The sequence below is a fragment of the Oncorhynchus nerka genome, linkage group LG15, assembly GCF_034236695.1.
Source record: "Oncorhynchus nerka isolate Pitt River linkage group LG15, Oner_Uvic_2.0, whole genome shotgun sequence".
NCBI classification, from domain to species: Eukaryota; Metazoa; Chordata; class Actinopteri; order Salmoniformes; family Salmonidae; genus Oncorhynchus; species Oncorhynchus nerka.
In genome coordinates, this window is record NC_088410.1 from 62,480,997 (window position 1) to 62,496,465 (window position 15,469).

Sequence of the window (15,469 nt, forward strand, 5' to 3'; positions counted from 1 at the left end):
GGTAGGTGTGATAAGGGCTTGACCATTCACTGGTCAATCAACGTGTTCCATGGCTAAATACTGATGCGGCAGTTGTGTACGTTATTGTCTTTGTGTTGTCATCAACTTCAATTCGGCTGGGGGGCACGGAATATTCTCGTCCTAGTCCATTGTATTTTGATACTGTTTATTACAGTGTTGTGACTTTGTCTATGAATATTCAAGATCATTTACTGATTAATTAGTGGAATAATTGATTTAATTTCTAAGAAATTTGGTCGTCCTATCCAACTTAATCTAAAGAATCATTATGGGTTTTGATATAGAGAGACCCCTTGAAGTAACTATCAGTAGTTATCATTAACCATCAACAATAGTCTTAATCAAAACTTAATTTACTATATTCTAATTCTGAATGGTCATTGAGATCTGACTTCAAGAATCCAATCTCTCACTAAGGCCTTCAATGCAACAACGGATTTACTTCAAAGTTTAATTACTAGACTAATTTTGAATATTAGTTAGGTACAGTTAAGCATACGCCATGCCAATATTGGAATAAAACCTGAGATTGGCTTGTGAGTGTACACAATAAGTCCCTACTATATAGAAAAACAGTTATTAGTTCCTGAAAGGGGATAAGGAGCCCATAGATTCTAAAAAATTCCAGAGCGTCCGGCGACAGTACCCAGTCCAGAGCGTCCGGCGACAGTACCCAGTCCAGAGCGTCCGGCAACAGTACCCAGTCCAGAGCGTCCGTCGACAGTGCTCAGTACAGAACGTCCGGCGACAGTACCCAGTCCAGAGCTTCCGGCAACAGTTCACAGGCCGGAACCTCCAACGACGGTCCCCAGTGACGGTCCCCAGTCCGGGGTCTCCAGTGACGGTCCCCAGCCCGGGGTCTCCAGCGATGGTTCCCAGTCCGGGGTCTCCAGCGATGGTTCCCAGTCCGAGGTCTCCAGTGACGGTCCCCAGTCCAGAACATCCGGCGATGATCCACGCAGCGAGGGTCCCCAGCCCGGGGTATACGGCAAGGATCCGCAGTCCAGAGCCTCCGATGATGATCCACGGGTCAGTGCTACAAGAGCGGACTCAGGGTAAAGAAGGGGGGCGGCGTCCAGAACCAGAGCAGCCACCGAGGTTAGATGCCCACCCAGACCCTCCCATATAGGTTTAGGTTTGCGGCCGGGAGTCTGCACCTTTGGGGGGGTGGGGGGGGGGGGGGGGGGGGGATACTGTCACGCCCTGACCTTAGTTATCTTTGTTTTCTTTATTATTTTGGTTAGGTCAGGGTGTGACGAGGGTGGTATGTGTGTTTAGTCTTGTCTAGGGTTTTTTGTAATTCTATGGGGTTTTGGTATGTCTAGGTATATGTAGGTCTATGGTGGTCTGATTGGGGATCCTATTTAGGTTGCCATTTTCCATTTTGGTTTTGTGGGTTATTGTCTATTTGTAGTTGCATGTCAGCACTTGTTCTATATAGCTTCACATTCGTTTTGTTGTTTTGTTAGTTTTTTTAGTGTTCTTTCTTTCATTAAAGAAGAATGTATTCATATCACGCTGCACCTTGGTCTCCTCTATACGACGAACGTGACAGGTAGCCTAGCAGATAAGAGCGTTGGGCCAGTAAATGAAAGGTTGCTGGTTTGAATACCCAAGGTGAATTTTTATTTTTGTAATTCTTTTTAAAAATCGGTCGATGTGCCCTTGAGCTTAACCCCAATTTGCTCCAGGAGCGGGGTACTACTATGGTTGACCCTGAAAAACACACACCTATCCGGTGTATGTGACAATAAAATATATAGTTTTATCAGATGAAACAATTGTTACAGAAAAATATCTTAAATATTTCAAAATACGAGTCACCGGCAACATCTCGTCTCTGGTTCAATGATGGGCATATGGACACGTAGCCTACATGGAGGGGGTTTTAAGCACATCCAAAATAGCCGGCTAAAATAATGTACAATATACAGATAAAAAGGGGATGTCCGCTCACTGTTTTGCTGCTCCCAAACTGAATCTTTTAATAAAGTGTTGGTGATTAAGATGTATTTCAAAGCAGTCTCACGAGCCAAACCCTTTATTGATAGTCTTGGCGAATGCATTGGTAAGGACCAAAAAAACTGCCTTCAGTAACCCGGTTTCCATCAAACAGTTGTATGCGAGTAAAGTACATTGGATATTTACTGGAAACAGTAAATTTGTCAGTAAACTTTCCAAATGTCGACAAAACAAAATACGCTAGACAAGGTGGAACCTTTGAGTCTGTAAAATGAATTATGCGAGAAATGGTGGAGGAAACACCTTTACGCGCAAATATGGAAATAACGCGATGATATGTTGTATGGTCCTCCCAATACGACTTGGGAAAGTATGCAGTCTATTAGGCTACAGATTAAATAATTTATGATGAACTTCAGAGGAAGATTGAATGTGCACAGTGATGAGCTTGATGCTCCTTTCAAATAAATAGTGAGGGTTTTATTTTGGTGACATGATGAGTGATGCTTGGCTGCCGTTTGACAAATAAAAATAATCTCATGTACAGTACCAGTCAAAAGTTTGGACACGCCTACTCATTCAAGACTTTTTCTTTATTTTCACTATTTTCTACATTGTAGAATAATAGTGAAGACATCAAAACTATGAAATCATGTAGTAACCAAAAAGGTATATTTTATATTTGAGACTCTTCAAAGTAGCCATCCTTTATCTTGATGACAGATTTGCACACCCTTGGCGTTCTCTCAACAAGCTTCATGAGGTAGTCACCTGGAATGCATTTCAATTAACAATTGCCTTGTTAAAAGTATATTTGTGGAATTTCTTTCCTTCTTAATGCGTATGAGCCAATCAGTCGTGTTGTGACAAGGTAGGGGTGGTAAAAGACCAAGTCCATATTATGGCAAGAAGAGCTCAAATAAGCAAAGAGAAATTACAGTCCATCATTGCTTCATTACTGATTTATTTGGAATTCAAGGCACTCTTAACCAGCATGGCTACCACAGCATTCTGCAGCGATACGCCATCCCATCTGGTTGGCGCTTAGTGGGACTATCATTTCAACAGGACAATGACCCAAAACACACCTCCAGGCAAGAAGGAGAGTGATGGAGTGCTGTGTATCAGATGACCTGGGCTCCACAATCACCCAACCTCAATCCAATTGAGACGGTTTGGGATGAGTTGGACCGCAGAGTGATGGAAAAGCAGCCAACAAGTGCTCAGCATATGCGGGAACTCCTTCAAGATGGTTGGAAAAGCATTCCTCATGAAGCTGGGTTGAGAGAATGCCACAAGTGTGCAAAGCTGTCAAAGCAAAGGATGGCTACCTTGAATAATCTAACATATATTTTTGATTTGTTTAACACTTTCTTGGTTACTACATAATTCCATATCTGTTATTTCATAGTTTGGATGTCTTCACTATTATTCTATAATGGAGAATATTTTTTTTATTTTTAAACAACAACCATTGAATGAGTCGGTGTCCAAACTTTTGACTGGTACCGTATAGAAATATATTATACATTTAATGATGTGTATGAACAGTATATGAATAGAAAAGTATATTGTGCTGGGTGGTAGCCAGCTAGAACAGTGACTAAGGCTAGTGGTGACTGTTTAACAGTCTGATGGCCTGGAGATAGAAGCTGTTTCTCAGTCTCTCGGTCCCAGCTTTGATGCACCTGTACAGTTTCCGCCTTCTAGATGGTAGCGGGGTGAACAGGCCGTGGCTCGGGTGGCTGAGGTCGTTGATCTTCTTGGACTTCCTGTGACACCGGGTGCTGTAGATGTCCTTGAGGTCAAGCAGTGTGCCCACGGTGATGCTTTGGGCTGACCGCACCACCCTCTGGAGAGCCCTGTGGTTGCGGACGGTGCAATTGTCATACCAGGCCGTGATACAGCCCAATAGGATGCTTTCAATGGTGCATCTTTAGAAGTTTAAGAGAGGACACATTTCTTCAGCCTCCTTAGGTTGAAGAGGCGCTGGTGCGCCGCCTTCACCATGCTGTTTGTGTGAAGGGACCATTTCAGGTTGTCAGTGATGTAGAAACGTGAAACTTTTGACCCTTTCCACTGCAGCCCCATAGATGTGGACGTTCTCTCTCTGCTGTCTCCTGTAGTCCAGGGTCAGCTCCTTCATTTTGTTGATGTTGAGGGAGAGGTTATTTTCCAGACACCAGACTGTTGTGGGTACTTGGTAATTAGTTGCTCTTCAGTAGCTAACTATAAATAGGTTTTAATGTACAATCAGGGCTTTACCTAGAAATTTCTGACAAGGTGGTAGTGATGTAGGCCTAAGGTTGGGTAGGGGGTAGCATAGAGTCTTACATTATATCAAACAATGTAGTCAACACATTAGTTTATGTTTGATCGTAAATTAAATTGAGCTGGTCTAAATTACACTTTCATATTTTTCTAGGTTCAATTTAGGGGTCATTTCTCTGCCACGTTCATACCAGTGTACTTTGACCTCAAATTGTGTGTATGGTACGCAAAATGCATGCAGGTTGTGTGCAAAATGCATACAGATTTGGTCAGGGCTGGATAGGCTTAGCTTCTGCTGTCAAAATCCATGCCATAACCAACCTCGTTACTGCTAAGACATGCTTTTGGGGAGTCTTAAATCTCACTATTTGCGCAGAATGATAGTCATTTTTGAGCTACTTTTTAAAGACATAACTCAAATATTGCCACCCCTCCCACCTCAGTGCAAGTGAGCTGATGTTAGATAGGTAAATTGCCAAACCTGGCACAAAGGATGCAAAATGCCATAGCACCAGTTTTACATGCCGAGATAGTGAACCGAAACACGGAGGGACTACCTGGACCTGTCCAATAAGAAGTTGCACTAATGAATCCGTGTGCACTATTACATTTGACCCTGATCTCCCATTTTCCTATGATCTTTCAATATTTTTCACAAAACATGCCTTGGTGTGGTGGCCTTAAATACTTTGAAAAGCAAAGGTCCCCCCCCCCCCCCCCCCCCAAAGGACAGATATAGCCCAAAACCAACATAGATAGAGGTTTATCACCTGTGTCATTGTAGTTTACATTGGATTGCAGACAGATCGTGTCATTTGAACAGGGCTTTCTTGGAAAACTCAGCAATGGCACAGATTAGCATAGCAGCTGTTGTGTTCACGCCAGGAAATGGGGAGGTGTGGAGGCGGGGGGAGGGTGTGTGTGGCGGAGGTGTGCGCATGTGTGTTCTGGGCAGATCGATTTTGCAGTCTAAACCGCCATAGTGGAAAATTCACAAGACCGCTCTTCTCTCCTCCCCCCCAGAAGAGATCAGGGTCTGGCATGGGCTCTGTGTCAGTGCTGCTGAGTGTGCAGTTAGCGCCTACAGACACACCCACGCGCATGTGAACAGATTAAAATCCTACATGCACAAGCCTCCCATTGTCCTCTCCATCCGCAGACTTTGGGTTCCCTTGATGAACCCCCCCCCATAGGCTGTGCTCTATCCTTACCCCTTCCTTCAGTGTGTAGGTGTACTCCGCCAACAGTGTGGGACTGACATCGGCTACTTGCGCTTGGGTCTTCTTGAAGTGCGGCTCAGGACCAGGAGAAACATCTTACTGATCTGAGGAGAGAAATCAACAAAACAAATAGATCACAACGCAGACATGACCAGACAGACTGAGGCCACGGACCTATGAAACAAATTCCTCCTGCCGTTACTTCCTCTGGTACTTCTTTTACTGTGAAAGCAAGAAAACTATGCCACTAAATATTATCTTGTATCAAACCAGTGTATCAATGTGGTTATTATTCAAACCAGTCTATCAAGTATTATTATTTTTGTGAAATGACTTAGCGCTATGTAGTTCTCAAAATATTTTGGTGTTAGTTGTCAGATGTAAAGGTGGAAATTCTCTAAGTGATTTTTATTAAGATAAAGTCCCTCTGGTCTCTACCTTTAACAAGGTGTACACAACTTACTACTATTAGTAAAACTGTTCCAGTTCACTCTTTTATTAGTTGAAATAACTAAAGACAGAAAAACAGGGGGATAATCATGGGGGACGGCCGTTGCCCCAGGGGGGTTTCGACTGGGCCACACTTCACAAGATAGAAAAAACTTCACACTTTAATTAAGTGCTCTGGCACAGAGGAAAAAAAGAACAACGACATATTGGGGAGTATAGCGCCGTTTATACCCACACTTACATCATGCGTGTGGGTGCACAAATATCACTCAGGGGCTCCCGTTAATGTGTGTCCGTATGACTGAAAGTATATTTATGTGTGTGTTAGTCGCTCTGTGTGTTTTTCCAAAGCACCTAATCCTCGGCACAAAATGGGCAGGTCTTAATGACATCATTGTCTGGATATTTGTGGTGCTCTGAAACTTTATTAACACTTGTGAGCAAGTCAAGTCGACAGACACTTTTTGCATTGCTTTCAGTTGTCAGCCCCAGGAGCCCACATCCAGAATGACTCCCTCTTAGGACAGCAATACACTATAGCATGTCATGAGTGAAATGTCCACTGCCTACTCCGTCTCTTTTCATATGTCATCATGTCAACACATCTGTTCAAATTCAGCCTAGGAGCTTTGCTCCAATGCAAGAAGTTGAAAGAAAACGAGACGTATTATAATTTCTTGTTAGCTTTTACTTTTTCCACTTGATTGGTTTTCCCTGTAAAATGTGTTGCATTTTTAAATTCCTAAAGTTTGATTCAATCTAATTTAGGTTACTCGCCCTATGTTGTTGATGTAAAAAATATTTGTTTGTGTGTAAAGAGGAGCAAACAGACACTGCACCTGACACATTTATGAAATTGCTTATTCCAGTTAATAATAAGTATGCACCTATTAGGAAAATGACAGTAAAAACAGTTAAATCTATGTGGATTGATGAGGAATTGAAAAATTGTATGGGTGAGTGGCAAAAGCAATGGCACATAAGTCTGGCTACACAACCAATTGGCAAACGTATTGCAAATTGAGAAATCATGTGACTAAACTGAAAAAGAAGAAGACACTACACTATGAAACAAAGATACATGTCAAAGAATGATAGTAAAAAAGCTTTGGAGCACCTTAAATTAAATTTAGGAAAAAAAGGCAAACTCAGCTCCATCATACATTGAATCAGATGGCTCATTCATCACAAAACCAACTGTTATTGACAACTACATTCATAATTTTTTCATTGGCAAGATTAGCAAACTTAGGCATGACGCTGACACTACACATCCAAGTATATCTGACCAAATGATGAAAGACAAACATTGTAATTTTGCTTTCTGTAAAGTGAGTGTGGAAGAGGTGAGAAAATTATTGGTGTCACTGTGGTCTGACAAGCCACTGTGGTCTGACAATTTGGATGGAAAATGACTGAGGATAATAGCGGACAATATAACCACTCCTATTTGCCGTATTTTCAATTTAAGCCTACTAGAATGTGTGTGCCCCCAGACTTGGAGGGAAGCAAACATCAATTCCGCTACCCAAGAATAGTAAAGCTCTCTTTACTGGCTCAAATAGCCAAACAATCAGCCTGTTACCAACCCTTAGTAAACTTTTGGAAAAAAATGTGTTTGACCAGATACACTGACATTTTTTAGGAAACAAATTGACAAACTTTCAGTACGCTTATAGGGAAGGACATTCAACAAGCACAGAACTTACACAAATGACGACTGATTGGCTTAGAGAAAGTGATGATAAAACGATTGTGTGGGCTGTTTGTTAGACTTCATTGTGGCTTTTGACATTATTGATTATAGTTTTCTGCTGTACACCCCTTGCTATATTGTGGATAAAGAGTTACCTGTCTAACAGAACACAGAGGGTGTTCTTTAATGGAAGTCGTTCCAACATAATCCAGGTAGAATCAGGAATTCCCCAGGGCAGCTGTCTAGGCCCATTACTATTTCCAATCTTTACTAATGACATGCCACTGGCTTTGAGTAAAGCCAGAGTTTCTATGTATGAGGATGACTCAGCTCTATACATGTCAGCTACTACGGCGACTGAAATGACTGCAACACTTAGAGAGTTGCAGTTAGTTTCAGAGTGGGTGGAAAGGATTAAGTTAGTCCTAAATATTTTTGAAAAAACTAAAAGCATTGTATTTGGGACAAATCATTTACTAAACCCTAAACCCCAACTAAATATTGTAATACATAATGTGGAAATTGAGCAAGTTGAGGTGACTAAACTGCTTGGAGTAACCCTGGATTGGTCAAAACATATTGATACAACAGTAGCTAAGATGGGGAGAAATATATAAATAATAAAGAGCTGCGCTACCTGTAACTGACAGTTAACCTGTAAGTCTATGTCGTTGTCTTTTGTTTGAATTGTTTACGTGTCCGCTGTGCGGGGGAAATGACAAGACAAGCGGAACTACGTAGCTAATACTGTTGTAACGGGGATCCTTATTGTAGCAACACACTTTTGGAGGGAAGGCAATCCAGCGCTGTGTTAGCTAAGTTTTCATGTTTTCATCGGGTGTAGTTCGTAAAGGTTGAAGCGTGTATGTTAGGATGGTAAACGTTATAATAATTAAGGATGAAGTGTGAATTCATGCCAGGAATAATAAGTGTGAAGTTTGATTTCCTCCTTTCTGTAATAAGCAGCTGTAACAGTATAACTTTAGACCGTCCCCTCGCCCATACCCGGGCGAGAACCAGGGACCCTCTGCACACATCAACAACAGTCACCCACGAAGCATCGTCACCCATCGCTCCACAAAAGGCTAAAATCTCTGTGTTGTGACATAAGGGTTAGAAATCATTATCTATTGTTACTCTCCGGTTATAGAGATAAAAACCAAGCTGCTGTACTGGTCACATTGGTCCCGGTTGGTGCTGATCAAACACTTCCTATTGTTGGTGCTTCTCAAACACTTCCTATTGTTGGTGTTTCTCAAACACTTCCTATTGTTGGTGCTGATCCAACACTTCCTATTGTTGGTGCTTCTCAAACACTTCCTATTGTTGATGCTTCTCAAACACTTCCTATTGTTGGTTCTGATAAAACACTTCCTATTGTTGGTGCTTCTCAAACACTTCCTATTGTTGGTGTTTCTCAAACACTTCCTATTGTTGGTGCTTCTCAAACATTTCCTATTGTTGGTGCTTCTCAAACACTTCCTATTGTTGGTGCTTCTCAAACACTTCCTATTGTTGGTTCTGATAAAACACTTCCTATTGTTGGTTCTGATCAAACACTTCCTATTGTTGGTGCTTCTCAAACACTTCCTATTGTTGGTGCTTCTCAAACACTTCCTATTGTTGGTGCTGATCCAACACTTCCTATTGTTGGTTCTGATCAAACACTTCCTATTGTTGCTACTAGAGGGTTGTAAACTACCTGATATAGACAGGGTGATTTTACTCACTGAAAGGTTATGAACATATTTTATATCACAGATGTTCCATTATATTGACCAGATAGTCCATTGGCCACTCTAACAATGAATGAGAGGGCAGCTACGCGTGTGCTATCCGGGATCCTTGGGACGTCCCTACCCCATTGAAGTTGAAATTGAAAATGGTTAAAGTAGCAAGTTGGAGTTACAGATTAGGGTAGGGACATCCCAAGGACACCAGATAGCACAACTCCGATATAAAGTGTTTTTTCCCGGGATGTCAAGTGTCCTACTTATATCGGTACAACCTAAGCATTACAAAACTTCTATTCAACCAAATAAAAATCACGTAGCAAATAAGCCGTTACATTTTTTGGGACCAAATTCAACACTCTCATTGACCTCCACGGTAAGCGGAAAAAAGAGAGAAAAACGCCACCTGCTGGAGAAAACATTTTGGGCCGAGTTACCCGTCTCACTTCGCCTCTTTCACTCTGTTTGTATCCCCTATTTTGTGATATACAGAAATATTTATATTGTGGTTGATAGTAATGATTAAATAACGTGTCCTTCCTAAGGTGGATAACTTCACATAACCTCAATGCCCAATGGTCAGAAAGCTGTACAAAATTGTAGCAAACACCATTTGAATTTGAGCATCACCAGGAAACAAAACATTTAGAAAACTTGCTGAAGTGATCAAGTGCTGTATTATTTAGAGGTGGGATGTTTGACAGACGTGTCTACAAATAAATATAACCACGATAAATACAAGGTAGAAGTGTTATGTGGGTGACAACCTTAGACTGTCTTTGGCTACCTCATCATCAACATTGAAGTGTATAAAAACCATTTTTTTAAATTGTTAGAATACACTTCACACAAAAAAAGAAAGAGGGGAAAAGGAGACAAAAATGTGGAACAGGGGAGAGAAAAACAGTTAAATACCTGTCCCTTGGAGAAGAAGTTGGGCAGGTACCTCATGGTGTTGCACCGTAAGCAGGCAACGTTCCCGTAGCTGAAGCACGCAGGGAGCGGATACGGTCTTGGACGTAATCTGACACAGATCTCCAGGCCCAGGATCAGTTGGTTTGGGAAGAGCAGGGATAACTACCGGACACAGGTGGCTAATACAGAGTGGGAAATACCACTAAAATAGAGTCTACTATGGCTGTGGAAAAGGAGAGGATACTGAATATTGAAAGCCCTATTCTGATTCTGAATGCTTTCCTTGCATTAAATCGATATACAAGACTCATTCAATACAGCGACAATACTGTACAAGATCATCCTTTTGGTTAATCCAGGAAAATAGACAGACAGGCCAACAAGTGATATGTTTCTATCCCTCTGTACAGGTACAGATCTACTACTCACACCACTCCTCTCAGGATCCCTCCCACCTCTCCTTTCTTCACTGCCTCAGCATAGGACGACTTCTGCACTACTCTAACCCTGGAAACCTCAACCTGCCTCTCTCGCACAGGACATGTTTGATCCCCAGCCCCATGGGCATCCCTACAATGAACACATTCCACTACGTTCCCCAATGCTACACATTATTTTGTCTCATGCCCTTCTGCACACTTCTCACACCTAGGAACCTCCCTCCTACACACTGCTGCCACATGCCCATAAGCTTGACACCTGTAGTGAGACAGAGGGCTACCTCGCTTCTAGTCCTTAAGAAACTTTTGCAGTATTTTGTTTTTTTATGTATTATTTTTTTGTATTTTTTTACCTTTATGTAACTAGGAAAGTCAGTTAAGAACAAATTCTTATTTTCAATGACAATGGGTTAACTGCCTTGTTCTGGGGCAGAACAACAGATTTTAACCTTGTCAGCTCGGGGACTCGATCTTCCAACCTTTCGGTTACTAGTCCAACGCTCTAACCACTAGGCTACCTGCCGCCCCATTTTCTGGGCTAACATCCTTTGTCCGCACCCCCCAAGGCATTTGAGCTGGTTCCAGACACCAACCCAAAACAAAGCCACCTCAGGGAGAGGGAGTTGGAGCGGTCTTCTAGTCAGACTTCGGAGGTGCGCACACCACCCACCGCTTCCGAGTATATTACTCGCTAATGTCCAGTCCCTAGATAACAAAGTTGATGAAATCAGGGCAAGGGTTGCTTTCCGGAGAGACATCAGGGATTGTAACATACTGTTTCATGGAAACATGGCTTTCTCAGGATATACTGTCGGAGTCGGTACAGCCACCTGGATTTGCAGTGCATCGCGCCGACAGGAATAAACATCTCTCCGGGAAGAAGAAGGGCAGGGGTGTTTGTTTCCTGATAACGACTCATGGTGTAATTGTAACAACATGCAGGAACTCAAGTCTTTTTGTTCACCTGACCTAGAATTCCTCAACCGTGTTATCTCCCAAGAGAATTCTCTTTGGTTATTGTCACACCCATGTATATCCCCCCTCAAGCCGAAACCAAGACGGCCCTCAAGGAACTGGATGCAAACTGGAAACCATATATCCTGAGGCTGCATTTATTGTAGCTGGGGATTTTAATAAAGAACATTTGAGGAAAAGGCTACCTAAATACTATCAGCATATCGACTGTAACACTCGCGCTGGAAAAACACTGGACCATTGTTACTTTAACTTCCACGATGCATACAAGGCCCTCCCCCGTCCTCCTTTCGGCAAATCTGACCACGACTCCATTTAGCTCCTCCCTTCCTTTAGGCAGAAATTCAAACAGGAAGTACCTGTGCTAAGGACTATTCAACCCTGGTCTGACCAATAGGAATCCATGCTTCAAAATTGTTTTGATCACGTGGATTGGGATCATTTCCGGGTAGCCTCAGAGAATAATATCGACTTATATGCGGATTGGGTGTGTGAGTTCATAAGGAAGTGTATAGCAGATGTTGTAACCACTGAATATTAAAACCTACCCTAACCAGAAACTGTGGATAGATGGCAGCATTCGCACAAAACTGAAAGTGCGTACCACCGTATTTAACCTTGGCAAGGTGACTGGGAATATGGCAGAATACAAACAGAGTAGTCATTCACTCCCCAAGGCAATCAAACAAGCAAACTGTCAGTATAGAGAAAGTGGAGTCGCAATTCAACGGCTCAGACACACGATGTATGTGGCAGGGTCTACAGACAATCATGGACTACAAAAGGAAAACCAGCCACGTCGCAGACACCGACATCTTGCTTCCAGACAAACTAAACACCTTTGCCCGCTTTGAGGATAATAAAGTGCCATCGACATGGCCCACTACCAAGGATTGTGGGCTCTCCTTCTCCGTGGACGACGTGAGTAAGACATTTAAACGTGTTAACCCTCGCAACCCTGCCTGGCCAGACAGCTTCCCTAGCCGCGTCCTCAGAGCATGTGCAGACCAGCTGGCTGGTGTGTTTATGGACATATTCAATTCAATTCAATTCAATTCAAGGGCTTTATTGGCATGGGAAACATGTGTTAACATTGCCAAAGCAAGTGAGGTAGACAACATACAAAGTGAATATATAAAGTGAAAAACAACAAAAATTAACAGTAAACATTACACATACAGAAGTTTCAAAACAGTAAAGACATTACAAATGTCATATTATATATATATATACAATGTACAAATAGTTAAAGGACACAAGATAAAATGAATAAGCATAAATATGGGTTGTATTTACAATGGTGTTTGTTCTTCACTGGTTGCCCTTTTCTCGTGGCAACAGGTCACAAATATTGCTGCTGTGATGGCACACTGTGGAATTTCACCCAAAAGATATGGGAGTTTTTCAAAATTGGATTTGTTTTCGAATTCTTTGTGGATCTGTGTAATCTGGGGAAATATGTCTCTCTAATATGGTCATACATTGGGCAGGAGGTTAGGAAGTGCAGCTCAGTTTCCACCTCATTTTGTGGGCAGTGAGCACATAGCCTGTCTTCTCTTGAGAGCCATGTCTGCCTACGGCGGCCTTTCTCAATAGCAAGGCTATGCTCACTGAGTCTGTACATAGTCAAAGCTTTCCTTAATTTTGGGTCAGTCACAGTGGTCAGGTATTCTGCCGCTGTGTACTCTCTGTGTAGGGCCAAATAGCATTCTAGTTTGCTCTGTTTTTTTGTTAATTCTTTCCAATGTGTTAAGTAATTATCTTTTTGTTTTCTCATGATTTGGTTGGGTCTAATTGTGCTGTTGTCCTGGGGCTCTGTAGGGTGTGTTTGTGTTTGTGAACAGAGCCCCAGGACCAGCTTGCTTAGGGGACTCTTCTCCAGGTTCATCTCTCTGTAGGTGATGGCTTTGTTATGGAAGGTTTGTGAATCGCTTCCTTTTAGGTGGTTGTAGAATTTAACGGCTCTTTTCTGGATTTTGATCATTAGTGGGTATCGGCCTAATTCTGCTCTGCATGCATTATTTGGTGTTTTACGTTGTACACGGAGGATATTTTTGCAGAATTCTGCGTGCAGAGTCTCAATTTGGTGTTTGTCCCATTTTGTGAAGTCTTGGTTGGTGAGCGGACCCCAGACCTCACAACCATAAAGGGCAATGGGCTCTATGACTGATTCAAGTATTTTTAGCCAAATCCTAATTGGTATGTTGAAATTTATGTTTCTTTTGATGGCATAGAATGCCCTTCTTGCCTTGTCTCTCAGATCGTTCACAGCTTTGTGGAAGTTACCTGTGGCGCTGATGTTTAGGCCAAGGTATGTATAGTTTTGTGTGCTCTAGGGCAACAGTGTCTAGATGGAATTTGTATTTGTGGTCCTGGTGACTGGACCTTTTTGGAACACCATTATTTTGGTCTTACTGAGATTTACTGTCAGGGCCCAGGTCTGACAGAATCTGTGCATAAGATCTAGGTGCTGCTGTAGGCCCTCCTTGGTTGGTGACAGAAGCACCAGATCATCAGCAAACAGCAGACATTTGACTTCGGATTCTAGCAGGGGAGGCCGGGTGCTGCAGACTTTTCTAGTGCCCGTGCCAATTCGTTGATATATATGTTGAAGAGGGTGGGGCTTAAGCTGCATCCCTGTCTAACCCACGACCCTATGTGAAGAAATGTGTGTGTTTTTTGCCAATTTTAACCGCACACTTGTTGTTTGTGTACATGGATTTTATAATGTCGTATGTTTTACCCCCAACACCACTTTCCATCAGTTTGTATAGCAGACCCTCATGCCAGATTGAGTCGAAGGCTTTTTTGAAATCAACAAAGCATGAGAAGACTTTGCCTTTGTTTTGGTTTGTTTGGTTGTCAATTAGGGTGTGCAGGGTGAATACATGGTCTGTTGTACGGTAATTTGGTAAAAAGCCAATTTGACATTTGCTCAGTACATTGTTTTCATTGAGGAAATGTACGAGTCTGCTGTTAATAATAATGCAGAGGATTTTCCCAAGGTTACTGTTGACACATATTCCACGGTAGTTATTGGGGTCAAATTTGTCTCCACTTTTGTGGATTGGGGTGATCAGTCCTTGGTTCCAAATATTGGGGAAGATGCCAGAGCTAAGTATGATGTTAAAGAGTTTTAGTATAGCCAATTGGAATTTGTTGTCTGTATATTTGATCATTTCATTGAGGATACCATCGACACCACAGGCCTTTTTGGGTTGAAGGGTTTTTATTTTGTCCTGTAACTCATTCAATGTAATTGGAGAATCCAGTGAGTTCTGGTAGTCTTTAATAGTTGATTCTAAGATCTGTATTTGATCATGTATATGTGTTTGCTCTTTGTTCTTTGTTATAGAACCAAAAAGATTGGAGAAGTGGTTTACCCATACATCTCCATTTTGGATAGATAATTCTTCGTGTTGTTGTTTGTTTAGTGTTTTCCAATTTTCCCAGAAGTGGTTAGAGTCTATGGATTCTTCAATTGCATTGAGCTGATTTCTGACATGCTGTTCCTTCTTTTTCCGTAGTGTATTTCTGTATTGTTTTAGTGATTCACCATAGTGAAGGCGTAGACTCAGGTTTTCCGGGTCTCTATGTTTTTGGTTGGACAGGTTTCTCAATTTCTTTCTTAGATTTTTGCATTCTTCATCAAACCATTTGTCATTATTGTTAATTTTCTTCGGTTTTCTATTTGATATTTTTAGATTTGATAGGGAAGGGATAGGGATTCAATCTCTCTCTATCCCAGTCTGTTGTCCCCACTTGCTTCAAGATGGCCACCATTGT

General features: G+C 42.0%; 1 pseudogene; it reads right to left on the reverse strand.

The window, feature by feature from the left end:
- LOC115142316 (tRNA (guanine-N(7)-)-methyltransferase B-like) overlaps positions 1-15,469 on the reverse strand; it is a 29,925-nt pseudogene that overhangs the window by 12,408 nt on the left and 2,048 nt on the right.